The following is a 6,146-nucleotide window of genomic DNA, read 5'->3' on the forward strand; positions in this document are numbered from 1 at the left end:
CTACAGGGGAGGAGGGACCACAGGCTGCATTTAATCTGCACACACAAACACACACACACACCCTTGTGTCTCCAGCTGACCAGTCTGCTGCTTTCTACTGATAAGAGGTTTTATCAGCCACAGCTGACGTGACCCGGCTTGAGCAACACCTTGAAGTCCTTCAGCTGATCTGAGAGCTGATAAAGCTGGAGAAACAAGGTCTGCAATAAGCTTTGATTCAGACACTCACTGAGACTTTCCAACTCCATCATTGGGTTGATATTGTCCATGTTAAGCGTTCCTCAGAGTTTCTCCTGATTGGCTGGTGTGAGAACTTCCAGCTGCACTGCAGGGTCTCCATTAGGTGGAGGAACCTAGTCCCCAGCAGGACTTCTGCTTGACTGATCACAGAACAAAACCACAATTAATGTCCAGAAATCTCTTGCTCTTTCTCAAACCCAGCCTTGGTCTGGTTGGAGCAGGCCTTTAGTGGCTGCAAGTTACCATTTGTTCCACTAGGTGTCACTGCATCCCTCAGTGGACCTTCTACCTTCTGGGTATAAAAGACCTTATGCCAAAATATTTAGGAAAAAAGGTTTTGTTAACTATACGTTTTTATGTCTTGGACTGAAAAAACTTTATTATTAACAGGATTACTAATAAAGTTACAATATACCATTTTTAGTCAGACTAACAAATCAGGGCACCGCCTGATCAGGAATCGTTAGCCAAACAAGTTTTAGTCTGTCAGGTACTGTCCTGGTAATCCCGGCCCAAGAGGAGAAATGATCTCTGATGTTCTCAACAAACTCTGCACACACATATATATAAAAAAACACAACAACTTCACAATATAAGAATTTATTAGCAAAAAACAATTCAACTTCAAGTTACAATACTTCAGTTAAGAGATATTGTACAGACTGCTAAGGAAAAAAAAATAAATAATGGAAGAAAACTAATAAACTACAGGAAAAAAGAACAAAACGGAAACAAATAACCAGTAAAACGATAAAGAGATGTTACAGCGTGAATATGTTCGTGGATATGTTTGAGGATTTTGGTTTGAGGTCAAATTAGTTTCAAACTAATTAAGAACAACAATTTGTGTTCAAACAGCCAGTCCCTGTTGCAGATCAGAAGGGTAAATAAAATATAATTTTAATAAAATTATATTTTAAAAGGATGATTTGCCAAATTAGAAATCCATTACCTTACGGACAGTCGGCACGATGCTGTCACATTCAGATTAACGGTTCAGCTGACCCAAAATGAATAGCTTGTTTAGCAACCCACATGTACCTTAAAATATTAATACAAATATTGAACGATGGCAACAGGTTATGGCTGATCTGTGTCTAATCCACTCATTGAAATAAAGTTTAGATCACAACTGAAAACAAGTTACTACCATCAAGATTTATTAAGGTTTTTGTGGCACTAGGTGCCTTTATTTATAGCAATCATGCAGGAAATGGACAGAGACAGAAAGGAGAAGATATGTAACATGGTCCCAAGGTTGGAAATCAAACTCCACCATCCCGCATCATGACTTGGTATTAGTTTTCCTCTCTGCCTGCAAATGTTCTTCAGATATCTGATATTTCCAGAACATCTCCCTTCAGGTGAGCCTGCAGGTTCTCTGTCAAATGTTGTTCTGGACTCATTCCAGAACTAAAATTTCCCTATCGTGAAGCCGTTCTTTGGTTGATTTGGATATTTGCTTCAACTTGCTGTGATGCTGACAGAATCCGTCCAAATCTTCATCTTTCTAGCAGACACTTGAAGGTTTTGGGTCAAAAATAATTATTTGAAACTGTTCATGATTTCATTCAACTTGATGAAAACCTGAGTTCCAGACAAAGAAAAATAATCTCAGAGCATTATGTGGCCACCACCACATCTGACTGTGGGTATGATGTTCTTATGGTGATGCTTCCATACCAAACATATTTCTGAGGCCCACAGCTCCAGTTTGGTTTAATCAGACAAGAACACATCCTACCGCAAGGGTTTGAGAGATTTGAGCCATACTTGGACACTTTCCTTGGAACAAAAGGCTTGAGCCCCTCCTTGAACCGCCACCTTAACGTGGTGGAGGGGTTTGAGTGCTCGAATGATCCTAGAAGCTATGTTGTCTGGGGCTTAAATGCCCCTGGTAGGGTCTCCCATGGCAAACAGAGAGACAAGGAGCGGTTCAAGAATCCTTCACGAGGACTAGGCACGTGACCTCGGCCGGTATGGCGGAGCCGGAGTCCCACCCTGGAGCCAGGCCTGGGGTCGGGACTCGCCGGAGAGCGCCTGGTGGCTGGGTTGCTCCTTGCGGGACTCGGCCGGGCCAGGCCCGAACGAGAGATGCGAGGCCATCCCCCAGTGGGCCCACCACCTGCAGGGGGAACCGTGAGGGACCGGTGCAAAGAGGATTGGAGAAATAGGCAGGGTCGCTTCCATGCACAGCGTGGGCTCTGGAACCCATCTCCTCGAGAGGGGCTAGACTCTCTTCTACTCTGGAGTGGCCCACGGGGAGAGGCGGCGGGCTGGGGTGGGTTTGCTTGTTGCCCCCCAGCTCAGCCGTCTCGTGTTGGGGTTTACCCAAGTGGATGAGAGGGTCGCATCCCTGCGCCTTCGGGTTGGGGATAGGTCTCTGACTGTTGTTCCACATCGAGAGGAGCCAGTTGAGGTGGCTCGGGCATCTATACCGGATGCCTCCTGGACGCCTTCCTTGGGAGGTGTTCCAGGCATGTCTCACTGGGAGGAGGCCCAGGGGATGACCCAGGACACGCTGGAGGGACTATGTCTCTCGGCTGGCCTGGGAACACCTTGGGCTCCCCCCGGAGGAGCTGGAAGAGGTGTCTGGAGAGAGGGACGTCTGGGCGTCTCTGCTGAGTCTGCTGCCCCCGCGACCTGGTCCCGAATAAGCGGAAGACGACGAGTACAAAAGGCTTGAGCTTTCAGCCAGACCTGAGGTAAACACAGCTACAGATCACTGGATTCTGTAGGCAGATTCCTACCGCTCCTTTGGTGTGGCTGTCATGCTCCTCACAGCCTCCCTGACCAGGTTTTTTTAACATCCCTGTTGCCCCATAATTTTAGTTTTTTATATTTCGCCCCAGGGACAGATGTGTTTGTTTTCCAGGAGATATGAAAGGACTCAAAGTCAAATTTAATGTTCTCACCACAACGAACCGGCATTTTAACAGGGTGGTTTATACTCTAAGTGATTAGCACGTTGTTCGTGTTCCCTGAATGTTCCAGTAAATGTAATCTGTGTTTTGGCAACTCCAGCCAGTATTTGTGAGGAAAACTGAAAGGAGGATGATGAAAGATGAAGGCCGACAGCACCTGCTGTGACAAGCAGCATCTGAAAGCTTTTGGAAAATCTTTGACATGATTCATTGTGTTCGAAGTGCTGAATCTGTCTTATCCAAGGTTAAATCCAATGTTAAAGCAGTGAGCATCAGCGATACAGTCAATGTTGAACATTAACAGAGCTTAAAGGAACCTGAGGTTTCTTTTAGTAGGTAGAGGTAAACTAAAAAGAGGTTACATTATATATTTTTCCAGTTTTAATATCCCCTTTCCTTAAAACCCATTCTGGCTTTAATAGACACCAAGACATGAAGATTTCAGGTGTTATTCTGTCCCTTTCCCTCTGTAAACATGTCCTTAGTTGTCCAACAGTAGAAGGTCATTGTCCCCTTCTTGGTTTCAAAATCATAGAAAATGGATAAGCCTCATAAACAGTTAACCGTTAACTATATGGAACTGATATAGGGATGTGTTCTAACCCCATTCCTCTTCTCTCTGTACATAAATGACTGCACCTCATTGAACTCGTCCGTGAAACTCATAAGTTTGCAGACGACACCACTGTCATTGGACTGATCCAGGACGGTGATGAGTCTGCATACAGACAGCAGGTGGATCAGCTGGTACACTGGTGCGGTCAGAAGTACCTTGAACTGAACCCACTCAAGACTGTGGAAATGGTGGTGGACCTTCGGAGAACACCAACCCCATAAACCCCCCTCACCATCCTCAACAACACTGTATCGGCTGTGGACCACTTCAGGTTCCTAGGAACCACCATCTCTGAGGACCTGAGATGGTCCTCACACATAGACACTGTTCGAAAGAAGGCCCAGCAGAGACTGTACTTCCTGAGGCAACTCAAGAAGTTCAACCTTCCACAGAAGCTGTTGGTCATCTTCTACACTGCCATCATTCAGTCTGTCCTGTCTTCATCCATCTCAGTGTGGTTTGGCTCATCCACAAAACAGGACAGGTCCAGACTGCAACAAATAATCAGGACTGCAGAGAGAATCATCAGGGCTGACCTTCCCTCCATCCAGGACTTATACAGGTCAAAGGTCAGGAAAATAGCTGCTAAAATCTCTGCAGACCCCACACACCCTGCACATAAACTGTTCAGAACTTTACCTTCAGGCCGCCACAGAGACAGTTTCTTCCCTCAGGCTGTTTCTCTGATGAACATTTAATAGAGTACAGAACAACAGCATACAGATGTTGCAAATGCAACTTTTTATTTATATATGTGTATATTGTACATTGTAAATATGTATATTCTGTAATACAAAAACAAAACCAAAGAGCAAAGTGTACCGGAGTCAAATTCCTTGTTTGTATGTACGAACTTGGCAATAAAGCTGATTCTGATTCTGATTCTGATAAGGCTACTAAACAACATTGATGTATGAAATATCAGATCAGTCTGATGAATAAAATACAAAATTTTACTGATTAGTGTCAAAAATCTTGAGGGAAAATTCTGTCTGTTTTACTGAAATGAATGGGAGTACATAGTAAAAAGTCTAAATTTATGCAGCACTTATCTAGTCATACCGACCACTCTCCAAATAATGCAAAATTGGAGAGTAGTGTGAGAATGTAGTGAAGAGGGTGAAAGTGGTCATGTCCCCCAGCAGCCTAAGCCAATAGCAGCATAACTACAGAGATAGCTCAGGATAAGCTAAGCCACTCTAACTATAAGCTTTATGAAAAAGGAGAGTTTTAAGCCTAGCCTTAAAAGTAGACAGGGTGTCTGCCTCACGGACTAAAACTGGGAGCTGGTTCCACAAGAGAGGAGCCTGATAACTAAAGGATCTGCCTCCCATTCTACTTCTAGAGACTCTAGGAACCACCAGTAAGCCTGCAGTCTGAGAACAAAGTGCTCTGTTAGGAACATATGGAACAATCAGATCTCTGATGTATGATGGAGCTAGATCATTAAGGGCTTTATATGTGAGGAGGAGAATTTTTAATTATATTCTGGATTTAACAGGGAGCCAATGAAGGGAAGCTAAAATAGGAGAAATATGATCTCTCTTTTTAATTTTCATCAGAACTCTTGCTGCGAGATTTTGGATCAGCTGAAGGCTTTTAACTGCATTTTGTGGACATCCTGATAGTAAAGAATTACAATAGTCCAGCCTTGAAGTAACAAATGCATGGACTAGTTTTTCAGCGTCACTCCTGGACAGGATATTTCTAATTTTGGCAATGTTCTAGAGATGAAAGAAGGAAATCCTAGAAACCTGTTTAATATGGGATTTAAATTACATGTCCTGGTCAAAAATAACACCAAGGTTTTATACTTTATTATCGGAGGTCAATTTAACGCTGCCACATTAATTGGTTGACTAAAAAGCTTCTTTCAAAGATTCTGGTCCAAAGACGACAACGTCTGTCTTGTCCGAATTTAGAAGCAAAAAATGTAAAGTCATCCAAGTTTTTATATCTTCAAGACATGCTTGTAGTCTATCTAACTGGTTGGGTTCATCAGGATTTATGGATAAGTAAAGCTGAGTATCATCAGCATAACAGTGAAAATTTATCCTATGCTGCCTGATAATTTGACCTATTGGAAGCATATATATAGTAAAGAGAATTGGCCCAAGTACTGAACCCTGTGGTACTCCACAATTAACCCTGGAGTTTAAAGATGATTTATCATTTACATGAACAAACTGGAATCTGTCAGACAGATAAGATTTAAACCAGCCTAGTGCTGTTCCCCTGATCCCTACAGCATATTCCAGCCTTTCTAAGAGAATTTTGTGATCGACTGGATCAAATGCAGCACTGAGATCTAACAGAACCAGAACAGACACAAGTCCATTATCTGAGGCCATAAGAATATCAATAGT

This window comes from Girardinichthys multiradiatus, chromosome 4 (genome assembly GCF_021462225.1).
Source record: "Girardinichthys multiradiatus isolate DD_20200921_A chromosome 4, DD_fGirMul_XY1, whole genome shotgun sequence".
Classification (NCBI taxonomy): domain Eukaryota; kingdom Metazoa; phylum Chordata; class Actinopteri; order Cyprinodontiformes; family Goodeidae; genus Girardinichthys; species Girardinichthys multiradiatus.